This window comes from Cryptomeria japonica, chromosome 6 (assembly GCF_030272615.1).
Source record: "Cryptomeria japonica chromosome 6, Sugi_1.0, whole genome shotgun sequence".
Taxonomy (NCBI): Eukaryota; Viridiplantae; Streptophyta; class Pinopsida; order Cupressales; family Cupressaceae; genus Cryptomeria; species Cryptomeria japonica.
The window spans coordinates 358,509,812-358,526,291 of NC_081410.1; positions in this window are offsets into that span (position 1 = coordinate 358,509,812).

A 16,480-nucleotide genomic window follows, 5' to 3' on the forward strand; every position below is an offset into this window, starting at 1 on the left:
TGACATAATTAAAATACTTTTATAAAATTATACATGAAATCTTGTCTCTTGTTGGATTTACACAAATAAATAAATTCAATCTAACACACATGCAACATCCACTTTTACAAATAAAATACTATACAAACGGGGTGTTGTCTCTCCAAATAGGTAAACCATGGTTTTACAAACGTACATAGGTCTAGGTTTGGTTCTCCATAATATTTTCATGGTCACATGGATAATTTTCTTGTGCATCTCAATTACACATTAGTAATTTCAAATAACCTTATATAATATAAAACACATGAATAAGAATACACATCAAACACTCTACATACAATATACAGTTAAACAAATCAATTCACCTTATATCCAAATAAATCCACATAAGCAATTATCATAATTCTCATAATTTTGATCCACACATAAAACATGCATCCTATTTCTATCATCATGGTAAAGTCCTGCAAATCCAATAATGACATATATCATCTCAAATTCATCCTATTCTAGAATCATGTAGAGTTCTATATCATAAAGCATATAAATGAAGCATCAACATATAGCAATGTTATCCAAATCATGGAATCATATAAGTTCTAAATCCATAATGCATAAAAATAAAGCACCCATAATAGTCTCAACATAAAAATCACTGAAATGCTAGACTCAGTCGGGGTAGGGCCTCACATTCTCTCCATTTATATTATCTTGTTACACAAAATGACCTATAAGATCTTATACATATATATGTGTCTTTTACAATATGCCATGTCAGCTTTACAAAAAGATAATTACATTTAAATACAATAAACAAAAGTTTATTCCTTGTCGGTGAAGTGTCTGTCAATGTATGTAGATGTATGCCGGTGTCGGTGCCTATCGGTGGCTTTACCAGATGAGTGCCAGAAGGTTTCGAAATGGTTGCTATCAATGACAACACCACTATTCTCATAAGAGTGTAGAATGCCAACAAGATGGATATTCAACTCAAGGGAGCAGTCTCAAGATGAAACCAACAGATGGAAATGATTATCATTTTTCACTTGAGTGTTGCCTTCAATTCCAAAGGGGGAGATTATTGGATATTGACACTCATTTGATTGGTTTCAATATGTTGTCATTGATGGCAACATGTTCCAGCTTTCATATTTTGGTTTGGTTGTTTACCGGTAGACACTTCATTGGCACTGACAGGTATCTTCACTGGTTGGAAGGAATTATTTGGTTACCGACATTGCAGCCCGACATGGTTCACATTCAGGATACCGATATTGGAGGGTGACATCATTCGAGAGATCTAGCATTGGCAATTAATTTTAATATTCATGTATTTGTGTTATTGTGTTGACATGTCTACTCATTTTTAATTATCTATGCAAGCCGACATAAGGCATGAAAGATTGTAAGGGTATATAGGTCCGTTGATTAGATCATTTTGTAATGTGTAAGGTTGTGAGATACATGAGAGATATAATTGTATTGAGGAATGCGAATATTATGTAAGAGGTTATTCCGGTAAGGGTTTAGGGTTTTAGAACCAAAATAGACAGAGCTTAACCAGAACTATATTCAAGCATAGAAGATGCTCTCATTGCAGTTCACTTATTTCTCCAGATTATAGTCTAGATTTATATGTAGTCAGTGAAACTCCTTTTGTGATGAGTAGTGTACTCTAGGCTATAAGCCTTCCTGCAAGTGCAGGCCCCCATATTATGTAATATATTTTCATATGGCTAGTGGATTGATATTATGGGTCACAAATCCCATCATGGTTTTTCCTTTTGAGGTTTTCCATGTATAATTATCTATGTTATGGTATTCATTTATGTGATTGGCTTATTGATTTCTTTACTTCTTTTAATCTTATATGTACTGGTATACCGGTTGATGAATGCATGTTTTAATAAGGTTAAAATTGATCATTCTAGTAGAACACTAATTCACCACCCCCCCTCTCAGTTCTCTTGGATTCCAACAAAACCACGGTGGGAACCTACCGACAATATGATGATAGCCTATTAGACGTATACAAAATACTACAATGGAGAATGCACATCCATTCAGGCACATTTCCTAGAGCTCACTACTCAAAACACGTAACAAGGAGGGCTACAACCCTTGGGAAGACTCACTATCTTATAGAACCATTTGAATTACATCTAAAGGATCATGAACTAAAATAATAGCAGCTCCTCATGCCTGGTTAGAGTTATGGTTAAGCACACAATTTGATCTAATCTGCCACACTTCTAAAAAATCAAAAAATTATTGTCATACTTATCTGATCACACACATTTGGATATACTCATAGATACATCTCTCTGATGGACTTGTAAAGCACTGAGAGGGGGGGTGAATCAGTGACACCAAAAGCAAAACTACTTTAAACACTGACTAGTAGAAATACTTAACAAGTTTGTTAAACAATATGCATGTAATCCAAAAAGATATAACAACATCCACAATAAGAAAAACATCCACCATAACACAAGTGTTTATACATGGAAAACCCAAATAGGTAAAAACCATGGTGAGATGAGACTCACAAGTTATCTATCTGCAGTAATAGATAATTGACTAGTTAAGGTCTACAAAGTGCTCTGCTAGGAGCAAATCCTATTAAAGATCTCAAAGCTTAATTTAAAGTTATACCCTATAAAAGGTAGTACCCTATAAGGAGTAACCTCGGTGGAGAATTTCTGAATCCAAACTAATGGATCACCTGGTTAGAGGATTTGCACAATGAAGCTTGTTAGAGCTTACTTGGTTAGGGGATTTGATTGTTGCAGTGATTAGAAAATAATAGGTAGTGTGATCTAGTAGTAGCACAACTTGCTTGTATAGATCCTCTTCTATACACTCAACACTTCTTTACCATCATACTCTGCAACTTAATACTTTTTCCTTCCCACATAACATATCTCCTTTTTTCATACAAAATAATTCACCATGATGTCAATATATAGACATTTAGATTTCATGTCGGCCTCTAGAAATCATATCACAATTACCTAGGTGCAGTGTATCTAGTCAAACAATCATAACGCATCACAAAAAATCTGCCAAAAATTGTCGGTAAGGATAACTCATCACGACTAGTGATAACTCATCACATAATCAATGAATACCAGTTGGAACAATCAATACCGGTTGGAGTTAAACATATAAACCATTTATCCTTAGATGCTCCTTTGATAATCTCTACTGGATCTTCATGTTGATGCCGAGTTAATTATAACCACTGGTTGTCTCCATGCATATACCGGTTGTCACCATGTACCGGTTAGATATAAACCTCTAGTATATCAGTTGTAATATAAACAACTTTGAAATGTGTGTATGTGCTTCATGAATGACAACATATGATGAAGTTAATCATTACAATCATCATCAAGCCAACAATCTCCCCCTTTGGCATTGATGGCAACACTTAGAAAATTTTATAGTAATACTACTAAGTGTTCTTACAAAAAAATTTATACACATATACATATACTCCCCCTTACTACATTCATTATACAAAATTTTCACAACACACATACATATTTCTATTCCCCCTTTGACAACAATGCCAAATTGAAAAGAAAATATATATATATATATATATATATAGAAAAGTTTGTATCAAAATATTTTACATATACAAAAACTTAAAAAACTAAATCAAGATTCATGCATCGCTAGCCTCATAAAAATAGCATTAAAGTTTCTCTTCAACTGAGATAAAGCATGTTCTGATGTCTCCAACAAGTTCTCAGTGAAATCAAGTGTAGACATAATTTGAGTATGAAACTCTTCCATTGAATCAAGTGTACAGGTTTCTGGAGTAGCCAAAATAGCTTATGCATTCTTGTGGACTCTTTACAGTATGTCCACTTGGGATTTCAGTAGACTCTTCAATTCCTTTAGTGACTGGAGTCTTTTTGTATTTTCAAGATCATAGGTATCTAACCTATTTTGCAAATCATCCATAGTTTTTCTAAAATAAAAAATAGAATCTTGAAGTGGTACATATGGATTACATATCTTCTCTAGCTATTGCTCTATTTCAATTTGCCTGGTATTGATATTAGAATAAAAGAATGAAACATTAGAAGTAGAAGCAAGATATTTCCCTCCTATTTCAATAGCTTTTCTTAATAAATCTTTATTAAGAGATAGAGCAATTTTTCCTATATCAATCTCTTTCATAAGCTGCTTTCCACGCTTCTTCCTATAAATCTTCTCAGCATATGTTTGTGTTGCTTCTTCTAGGGACTTAATTTGGTCAGATGCATCAGCAACCAATTGACCAAGTTTTCTAACAGGTGTTGTCAAATGCCCTGTAGCATTTTCTGATAGTAGACTTGTCATAATATCCACAACATTCTAAATAGTTTTAGCTTCCATTCTTTGTTCTTTAAGTCTCTTCTTGTGTTCCCTAGATTGCATGACAGTTGTAATCTTCATCATTTTAGATGCACTCATATTATCAACAATTATAGGCCCTGAGATGCCTAATGAGTCATCATCATCTTCATCAGTCTGCTGTAAAACTAATGAAGCTACCAGTTCAGAAGATGTACCTTAACAATCTCTTCTTTCTCTTGTTCTTTCTCCATTTCTTGTTCAGAAATATGTGTATCATCTTTTTCATCGAATTCCTTTTGAATGTCCTGTGAAACCGGTGGCACTAATACATTTGGCCTAAAATTCCGATGAAGGTTTTCGATGGAGAAGGTATATTGTGATCAAATTTGATTTTTTTTGAAAAAATGCCCGATTTCATCGGAATTTCGATGATATTGCAACATTTGGTTTCGACGGAGAAGGAATTGGCAATGACATTTGTATTTTTTAGAAAAAGTGACCGCGTTCGTCAAAATTCCGACAACCGCAAGCATTACTTAAAAAAAAAAAGAGAAAAAGACCAAGTCATTTCATAAATCCTGCCTCTTCGTCCTGTCGACCTCTTCCATTACAAAATCTCTCCTTTTCATCCCATGGACCTCTGCCATTACAAAATCCTGCCTCTTCATCCCATGGACCTCGGCCATTACAAAAGCTTCAGCTTGGATAAGTCTCCTCTAGCAGGGAACCTATGGGTTTAATCATTGTAGGATGTAGGAATGGTCAGCTATCGTAGCGTCGCTTTCCTTTCCTTTTGCATTTGAGCCAAAGGATGTGTTTGTTAGGGTGGCCATTTCAATTATCATCGCTTCACTCTAAATTGGGCATTACAAGATCCAGCTGAAGAAAAAAGGTAGGGTATAATCAGCCAATTCATTGTTATACATATTCAAATATTTAGATTCAAAGTTTATTATAGATTTATCAGATTGATTGCCAATAGAAGAGATGGTGAAAGGTTTTTGTAATATGATATGATCAATTTAAAAGAAGAATTTCTTACAAGACCTAAACCCTTGAAAAATCCTACAATCATGTATTAATTAAACACTGCATTTTAAATAATGAACAATATAGTAAGCCTGAAACATATTAACACTACTTTCCATATTTAAAATATATCCTAATTAAGGAGAGGGATGACCTAAACCTGCGTGATCGAGTGCCATTATGTAAAATATATCCTATTTATGGATGCTGGTATATATGGTTGTGACAGAAAATCCCTACTGCAGAACCATGAGAGCACTGTGTAGTGATCGAGTGCTATTTTTTGTCAGTGTTTTGGAAGGGAGCATAAGTGTACTGTTAGGAAAGTGGTATAAAATGGAAGCTGAGAGGTATAAGGTTATGAGGTGTGGTTTAGGATAAGATAGGGAGGTAAGTAATGAAGGATGTAATGGTGAAAGAGTAAGTTAGGATATGTTAGGGGTTTGGAAGGTAGGAAAGTGAATGGGGGGAGATAAAAGGATGTGAAGGATGGAATGGGGTTAGGTAGGTGAAGTAAAAGTAAGTGTTTATGAGGTTAAGGTTTAGGATAGGATATAGGAAAGTGGAGGAGGTTAAGATAGGGGATATGAAAGATAGATGGAAGGTAATAATGATAGGAAGTGAGGTAAAGGTTATGATGTGTGGGTTAGAAAATAGGGTGTAGGAAATGGAAGGAAGGGTCATATCACTTTGAGAGTTTTCACCAAGATGAGTAGCCCAAATATGGACCTCAAATCTTACAAGCTATGAGGATCCACTTGTAGTAGAGGAGCATATACTTGCATCTTGGGAGCTTATTAGGAGTTCGCCTTGAATTTGGGAAATACACATAGAGGAGATAGAATATTGATCAATACACATTACCTAGCCTCATCATGCATAAATACAAGAGGTATAGACTATAGCAAGCACATATCATGAGCCAAAGGATCATATTCAAGAGTTTCTTCATCTCCAATCCTCTACATTTTTAAATCCACAAATGGGGTTGAGGATAAGTCTTGGTTACTTAGCTTGGACTTATGCTTTGGGTTGCATCTATATGTGAGAAACCTAAAGGCATAATTTTCAATGCAATTTTTGAGAGGAATTTCTTCCACCTTGTGGTACTGGGAGGATAAAATGGACCAACTCACATTGGAAACCCTCTCCAGATACCATTTTGGAGTGCTTCAAATTGTGTTCTATTTCAAAATATTTTTGACAGAGATGCATAGATGAGTTTCACAATTTACATAATAAGGTTTCATAGTGGCTCAACAAGAGAGTTATTTTTTTGAGTTATTGTAGTTTGTAGATTACATTCAAGACAAGTTACTTGTCAATTATTTCATTAGGGGTGGAAAGCCCAAAATTTCAGTTTTCCTACACATGGCCAATCCCAATGACTTTAGGGTTTTTATGGCAAAGTCTCTTATGGAAAAGGAGGTACATGGGAGGACACAAGAGGCATGAGAGAAATTTTTAACCTTGATGAAGGGACTAAAGTGTCCATAGGCCTCCTCATCCTTCAAAGGATAATTTAGACTTACTATATGATTTACAAAGAAAAACCCAATAGTATTAATATTAGGGACAAAGGTCTAGAGAATAGTAGGGGCCATAGGGTAGTCACATGTGACGATCATCGACACAAGGATATTTTAGGTATGAGAGACTATAAGGCTATCAGCTAAGCCTTCTATGACTCAACAACCTTTTAGGGGAGAATCTAGTGTTTTTAGTAGTTAAGATCTTCTAATTATGGTGGGGCCTAGCCAACATAGAGTAATATGAGAGGCACATGTTATGTATATGTTAGTATCAGATAGATAGTGCCCACAAGGTTTTAGAGTTGGTGGACACCATCCTAGGATGTCAAAGTAGATAGTTGATATGTGGGTCTTTACCCTCCCAACCACTCAACATATACCACCATGGGTCTTTACCCTCCCAAACACCCAAAGGTCAAAGGAAGATTCACTGCTGCAACACTCACTTTTTGTGATAGTCTCAAGCACTTAGGACAGTCACTCCTTTCATGGCCATTCTTCTTCACACAACACTCTCTAACATTAATTATGATGATAATGTACCTCCTTAAACCTTCCACCAACACCTAACTCAATACCAAACTCTTTTCCAATCTCGCTAATGGACTAACTCAACTCACTGCGAAATTGTGATGGTCAATGCAATGTTTAGGACAGTAGTAGTTAGGATCTTCTAATTATGGTTGGGCCTAGCCAACATAGGGTTATATGAGATAGGGGTAAGTTCAATAGTGATGTGTATTAGATTGTCATCAAAGTTTCCTATTAGTGTTACTTTGTATCAGCATTAACCACTTATTGTCATGGTAATCAACTAATAGACAACATAGATATTTATCATCAACCTCTTTTTTTTCACCAAAGGGATTAAAATTTATTAAACACAACGATAATTATAGAGCAAGAAAGTAGATACATAACCTAATCTAATCTCCATTTTCATAACCTAAGAAGGTAGATACAACTAAATAATCTTGAAAGAATTGCATATGAAGGGCACTATTAGAAAAGAACTTATGTACCATGCTAGTCTATGTAGCTACTACTAATTATTGTATATAAATAGATACATGTGTTAGAATGTGTTGAAATAGTAGCTAGCTCAAATAGGACAGACCCTATAAATGTAACTTGTAATTTGGTCTCACCCTAATTGGGTGATGTAACTTGTAATTTGGTCTAAATGTAACCAAGGATGAATATTCAAAAAGTTTAATAATTACACTAATACATATATCACTCTCATGCCTTCCTTAATTTGATATAAGGTCCCTCTATCCTATTAATGCATGATAGCCTCGGTAAGATAAATGATTGAATGAGAGATAAATGAAGTCTCTCATTTAATCATCTATCCTATCGATAAACTATGATGAAGACTTCAAGCTATTGTTCCTTCATTTGATCGATGATCATTCTTCAATTTGTATATATTCAACCATATTTGAAAAGTTCAATCAATGCTTAACTATTGATAATCATCGGTTGTAAATTTCATAGCCCAGAATACCAATTGGTATCAGTTTACATTAAAACCAATGCTCTCCGATTAATATCGTTTAACATATTAACTATGAACACCGATTGTTATTGAGCTTAAACAATGCACTCCGATTAATATCGGTCAATATATTAACTATGAACATTGATTTTTATCAAGCTTAACTAATACATACTGATTAGTATAGGTTGTCTTGCATATGATAGACACATTGATTAAGTATCAGGTGGTTTGTTAAGTGATATATACATCGATGAAATATTTGGGCATAAAATAGATGAAATGCACTCCATACTACTGCTGCACAATATTTTGGTCGATGATATTTTTAAAATAGTAAAGGAAGGTGTATGGAACTGGCCTACTCTTCTTCTTTTCATGCCATCAAAATTTGAGTTTGATTGTCATCATTTACTTTGCCAAATTCTTCACACATAACTCCTGAATCAATTTCCTACACACAAAATGACAAAAAATAGGTTTGTTGATGGGGGCTTTCCTAGGTCAAATAGGTTTGAATATACCTTGAAGTGTGCAATATGGAAGGTTTGTATTCTTAATCTCCTGCCCATTTCTTAATTTAAAAGATGATATGTTTATTAAATATCTCCTCCATTTTTGGAGGCAGACATCTTTAGGAAAAGATCTCTTCCCCCCTCTTTAAAATGATCCCTTTAGATGTAATCTAAAATTACTTAAAATTGAACATGATACAGTGATGAATCTTTCTTGAATCCTCACACAAGGTTTTAGGATGTCATGCAGAATGTTGTGCTTTAACTTGAATTCTCCTTCAAATCTTGATGAATGCTTGATTGCTTGTTCACTTGGAATTGAATTGATTTTGTAATTAAGAGATCACTTGAATTGTAGGTAAACCCCTTTAAATGATAGGGTAGGCTTCCTTTTGTAACTAGTATATGTCTTGAAAGCATTTTATCCTCATGGCATTAAATTAAAGTACTTCCTCTTCTATCTGGTATTTGTGGAGCAGAGGTTGCATTGCATCGATCTAGGATACATATTTCCATAGATACAACACAAGTTAAATGTATCCCAGGTCGATGCAAAGCAACCTCTGCTCCAAAGATCACCAGAAAATAGAGAAAGAACTTTAATTTAATGCCATCAGGATAAAAGGATTTCAAGATAGATAAATGGTATGCAACTGTATCTATTTGGAATGCATTACCCAAATAGCACAATCGATCAGTCGCCTTTGAAAAGAAAGTGGTATGATGAAATATTTGGGCATAAAATAGATGAAATGCACTCCATACTACTGCTGCATAATATTTTGGTCGATGATATTTTTAAAACAGTAAAGGAAGGTGTATGGAACAACCAAATTCTTATCATTATAAACAATGAATATTTTAAGATCCTTTTATGATGTGTAAGTTGACAATATTCTATGAAAGGTCCCTAAATGACTACACTTTAAACTGATTTTAGTAATGACTATGGGATGTAGACAAAATGAATTCTTTTTGGATTAGGATGGTACACAGAATATACTATCAAAAAATTGTCAAAAATTATTGGGACTAGGAGGTGTGAAATGGCCTACTCTTATGCTTTTCATGCCATCAAAATTTGAGTTTGATTGTCATCATTTACTTTTCCAAATTCTTCACATGTAACTCCTGAATCAATTTCTTACACACAAAATGACAAAAAATAGGTTTGTTGATGAGGGATTTCCTAGGTCAAACCTCAAGTTGTGAATTAACCTTGAAGTATAATGTTTTCCTTTTGAGGGAAAGGATAGATCTAATCTAAAAATGCTTAAAATTGAACATGATACCTTGATGAATCTTTCTTGAATCCTCACACAAGGTTTTAGGATGCCATGTAGACTATTGATCATGAATTTTGTGCTTTAACTTGTGATGCAGAGGAAGGGTGTGATAAGTGAACCTTTAATATTTATAAGGGAAATACAAGGTCCAAACCCCTAGGCCTACTAGCACCCAAATGGCTCAAATAGGTCAAATGCAAACCAACACTTTTTCAAATGATTCCAAAGGTATGGAATGTTTTTACTACCTCCAAATAAGTTGTTTTAATTGGTTTTGTGGTTTCAAGAACTTGTTTAAGTGCAAAGCCCTCTTTCTAGACTTCTAGGTGTAGTTGCCCAATTAGCCCTCCAGCAAGAAAAATGAATTGTTTTCTCTCAACTTTCCTAAACAACCAAACAAAAAATTTGGATATTTAGACACCCATTTGTCTTCTCTTCAACATACCAGAAGATTGCATATGGTTTATTTGGAAAGTATATGCTGTCCTATAAGTATGCATTGTTTTTGGACTCCAAAAATGACAGTTTTACAAAGGAATTATATAATGTTTTAACTCCCAAACTCTCAATAGTCATCCAATATGATTCAAAACTAAGGAAATGTAATTATTTACAAGTTTTAACCTTCTTAGATGCAAAATCCCTTATTTAGCCTCTCACAAACTCTTAAAAGTAGGGTTTCTCATATACCCCTCTTCTAAACACTATACCATCCAAATGATGATGGATTCACCATTCATTTGAAATGTCTAAACACTGTCAATCATAAAATGTGCCCCTCCTTAAGGTGGATTTGCTACTGCTTCTCCTTAGCAAGCAATTTCTCCACTCTTACATTCGTTGTTTTGGTGATCACCTTGGTTCTCCAACCAATCTGCACATTAGCCTATTAGTAATTTATTGTACATGTTAGATGAGTTCCATCCTATGAATATTAGGCCTTTTACATTCATGGAATGACCATTCTCATTGTAAATCAACCAATTCAAATGCCAAATTGCACAAATTTGTTAGAATAGTCAATGCAACTAGTCTAAAGTCTGAAACAAATGGATTATTAGTGCATCTTCCCTGCAAATAAGATGTTCAAGGTCTCTTCAATGCATTAGGAATTCGAATACACACTCAAGACAAAGTTACCATAAGCCAAAACACCAAAAATTTCAAGAAAACAAAAATTTGTTGTTATTACTTGTCCTAGTCTGTACAACAGCATTCTTTGCCGTACAAAGCATTACATCAACCATTTGATCAAAAACTCTTAATTGCTAACACACAAGGTCATGAAATGATTTATTGAACTTGCCTAAACTCTTGTAGACTCCCTAAACCATAAATTCCTATTACATCTTTTTGTTGGTCCTAAGGTCCTTACCGGGCCCTTTAGGACAAATTACAAACTTATTACAATTTTCATCATTAAAGGCCATAATGGACCTTAAGACATCATAATTGATTGGCTCTTCACTCCTAAGACCTTCAAAAGTCTTTAATGGATTCATTGAGTCATTTGGTCTTCCAAATGCACCTGCACCAACTTGAATTCTCCTTCAATGCTTGATTGCTTGTTCAATTGGAATTGAATTGATTTTATAATTAAGAGATCACTTGAATTGTAGGTAGACCCCTTCAAATGATAGGGTAGGATTTATTTTATACCTAATATATTTCTTGAAATCATTTCATCCCGATGGCATTAAATTAAAGTACTTTCTCTTCTATCTGGTATTGGTGGAGAAGAGGTTGCATTGCATTGACCTATGATACATATTTCCATAGATACAACACAAGTTAATTGTATCCCAAGTTGATGCAAAGCAATCTGTGCTCCAGAGATCACCAGAAAATAGAGAAAGAACTTTGATTTAATTCCATCAAGATAAAAGGCTTTCAAGATAGATAAAATTTGAGTTTGATTGTCATCATTTACTTTGCCAAATTCTTCACACGTAACTCCTAAATCAATTTCCTACACACAAAATGACGAAAATAGGTTTGTTGATGGGGGCTTTCCTAGTTCAAATAGGTTTGAATATACCTTGAAGTGTGCAATATGGAAGGTTTGTATTCTTAATCTCCCTCACATTTCTAAATTTAAAAGATGATATCTTTATTAAATATCTCCTCTATTTTTGGTGGTAGACATCTTTACGAAAAGATCTCTTCCTCCCTCTTTAAAATGATCCCTTTAGATCTAATATAAAAATGCTTAAAATTGAACATGATACCTTGATGAATCTTTCTTGAATCCTCACACAAGGTTTTAGGATGTCATGCAGACTATTGATCATGAATTTTGTGCTTTAACTTGAATTCTCCTTCAATGCTTGATGAATGCTTGATTGTTTGTTCACTTGGAATTTAATTAATTTTATAGTTAAGAGATCACTTGAAATGTAGGTAGACCCCTTCAAATGACAGGGTAGGATTCCTTATATACTTAATCATACATAAAGTGTTTGAATTTTTTCTCACACATGAGTCAATAAATGAGGGGTCATATTTTGGGTCCCAATCACGAGTCTTTTCAATTTAGGATGTGACATGCTAAAGTGGGCATCAATGTGTCAAGATCAGATGGACCTTAAGTGATTGTCTCCCTTGCATATGATTTGTTTGGGTGATAAACTTCACCATTCTACTCACAAGAATTTTATTAAGTCTCAAATATAGGGAAACGGAAGGCTTCAAATAGAAAAGTTGTACATGCAACTAAATCCATTGACTAATCAGAAGAACAAAATTAAGAAATGGTTCGATCATCTGAGAGATGTTGTAGACTTGCAACTCACCAGCTACTTAGTTTTTGTGGGTAAGATTTTTTTTTGTTTTGGTTATGGTTGTGGTGTTTGTAGGGAGACATTTACAAATTTATATCTATTTTCACTATTTAATGGTTTATGGGTTTGTAATGGTAATTTAATGTTCTTTCATATTTTTGTATATATTCTTTATTATAGCCTATTATATTGATTTGTTCTATTATGGATAATGGTGTGGGTCAGACGGCTTTGCCATCAGTGCATGAAAGCATTGCAGGAGTTCTACTTTTAAAAATTACATGAAATATTTTTAATTTATTTGATTCAGTGTTATTTGCAAAAAAGTTTATCAATGATGTTTCCTTTCTCGAAGAATTGTCTAGGATCTTTCCGTCAGATAATATATAACATTGAATGACTAAATATTTTCTTTAGAAATTCTTATTTTATTTAATTATCATCTGAGCGTGAATTAAAATTTATATTTGTATGGAAGCAGAACATACAAGCTGAAGAGTCATGTGCAAATAAATTTTGTAAAAGAAAGCAAGAAGGCATTATCTTAAATGACATGGAAACAAGCTCATCAACTCCCTAGAAGATTGCAATTTGAGAAAAGTAGAGGAAAGTGTTAAAGGGTGATAAATACATAGAGAGTGTGAAATACAAACAAACAATGTCTGGAGTGTGTGATGTGATGTCTCTAATTTATGTCCGGAGGGACTAACTGGTTTTGGAGTTCCTGCGAAACCTATTGGGCCACGCTTGGAGGAAATCAATGTGTTCATGCAAGGAGCACCTTTTTTCTATTATGAGAATGATGATTTTGCACCGAAGGATATTTGGAAGGCAATATCCAAAAATTTCTATAGTGTGGAACCAGAGTTGGTGGACTCGAAGTAATTTTCAGCTTTCAGAAGACCAAGAGGTTATGTACACAATCTCCCAATAGAAGGGCGATTTCAAGCATTACCTCTCCCCCCCCATGACTATTCAGGAAGCACTTCCTCAGACAAAGGACTATTGGCCTCTATGGGATCAAAGAAAAAAATTGAAGCATAGACTCTAGACGATGTGGTGGTGTCCTTCGTGAAGAACTTTGCACTATAATTGAAAATTCATGAGGGAAACTACAAGATAGTGAAGAGAAATACATTCTTGAAAAGTGAGAAGAATGGATCTTGGTTTGGGTGGGGCCAAGTTAGGTGGCTCCTCTAGAGGTTGACGAGATAGAAATCATATTAGGATTTGAAAAATATCACACTCATGGAGCTTCGTGTGCGACTAATCGATTGCATTGTTTGGGTAATGCATTCCAAATAGATACAGTTGCATACCATTTATCTATCTTGATTAAAGACTTTTATCCTGATGGCATCAAATTATAGTTCTTTCTCTTCTATCTGGTATTGGTGGAGAAGAGGTTGCTTTGCATCGACTTGGGATAAATTTAACTTGTGTTGTATCTATGGAAATATGTATTTTAGGTCGCTGCAATGCAACCTCTTCTCCACCAATACCAGATAGAAGAGAAAGTACTCTAATTTAATGTCATTGGGATAAAGGCTTTAATCAAGATAGATAAATGGTATGCAACTGTATCTATTTGGAATGCATTACCCAAACAACGCAATCGATCAGTCGCACATGAAGCTCCATGAGTGTGATCTTTTTCAAATCCTCTATCTCATCAACCTCTAGAGGAGCCACCTAACTTGGCCCCACCCAAACCAAGATCCATTCTTCCCACTTTTCAAGAATGTATTTCTCTTCACTATCTTGCATTTTCCCTTGTGAATTTTCAATTATAGTGCAGAGTTCTTCACGAAGGACACCACCACATCATCTAGAGTCTATGCTTCAATTTTTTTCTTTGATCCCATGGAGGCCAATAGTCCTTTGTCTGAGGAAGCTTCCTAAATAGTCATGGGGGGGAGAGGTAATGCTTGAAATCTCCCTTCTATTGGGAGATTGTGTACATAACCTCTTGGTCTTTTGAAAGCTGAAAATTACTTTGAGTCCGCCAACTCTAGTTCCACACTATAGAAATTTTTGGATATTTCCTTCCAAATATCCTTCGGTGCAAAAGCATCATTCTCATAACAGAAAAAAGGTGCTCCTTGCATGAACACATTGATTTCCTCCAAGCATGGCCCAATAGGTTTCACAGGAACTCCAAAACCAGTTAGTCCCTCACAGACATAAATTAGAGACGTCACATGATCACACACTCCAGACATTATTTTTTTGTATTGCATACTCTCTATGTATTTATCACCCTTTAACACTTTCCTCTACTTTTCTCCAATTACTCTCTTCTAGGCAGCTGATGAGCTTGTTTCCATGTCATTCAAGATAATGCATGCTTGCTTTCTTTTACGAAATTTACTTGCACATGACTCTTCAGTTTGTATTTTCTTCTTCCGTATAGATATAAATTTTAATTGATGCCCAAATAATAATTAAATAAAATAAGCATTTGTAAAGAAAATATTTAGTCATTCGATGTTAAATATTATCTGACAGAAAGATCCTAGACAATTCTTGGAGAAAGGAAACATCATTGATAATATTTTTTTGCAAATAACACTGAATCAAATAAATAATAAATGTTTTATGCAATTTTTAAAAGTAGAACTTGTTCAATGCTTTCATGCACCGACGAAAAATTCGTTTGACCCACATCATCTCTCACCATTGAAATTCTGATGACAACTAAAGCAACATTCGATGAGGCTACTGTATATCTGACATCACTTTCATGTCGGATAGTCGTTGAGGAGCAAACATAGCATTGGTCAGAATTACGATGGTAACCCACCAAAATTTGTGGTCAGGGGAGAAAATATAGCTGTCGTCAGAGAAGATCATAACGTCATCGGACGACTTATGCAAATGGCATCATTGAGAAGCCCAATGATGAGTTTTAGATGGTAAAGTTGGTCGAAAGTCCGACATGGTGTCGTCGCAATTCCAACAATTAGCCGTCAGAAATTAGGCCCAAATGTACTAGTGTCAGTTGGGGTTTCACTGGTGGTTCCTTGACTGGTGGAATATCCACTCCTGGTTGAGTTGTCAGTTTCTCAACTAAAGTAACCTATGAGTCAGTGATTTTAGGTGGCTGGATATCTGGTGTAGTATTGTCTCTAGATAGATCTATAGCATCCTCAATCTCATCAACAAGTATACAATAGTGTCATCCTTCTTCTTGATAGGATAAACAACATCAGCTTGCACAATTTATTCCTCATCCATTTCAGGTCGATCAATAGTATCTTGTTCATCCTTAGAGGAATGCATAAGTTCTTCCATCTGTTGGATATTACAAGCAATCTGATGAGTCTCAATCTCAACAGGTTGCACCTTTCCACTAATCAGCTCCAATCTTCTTGTTTTTTAATCAAAATGAACTTTGTACTTATCAACCAATTCATTCAGCTCATTCTTTGACAACTCAAAAAAAATATTGTACAAATACATCATCTATGATTTTTTTTCTTTCTTTATTGCTTCCTCCCAT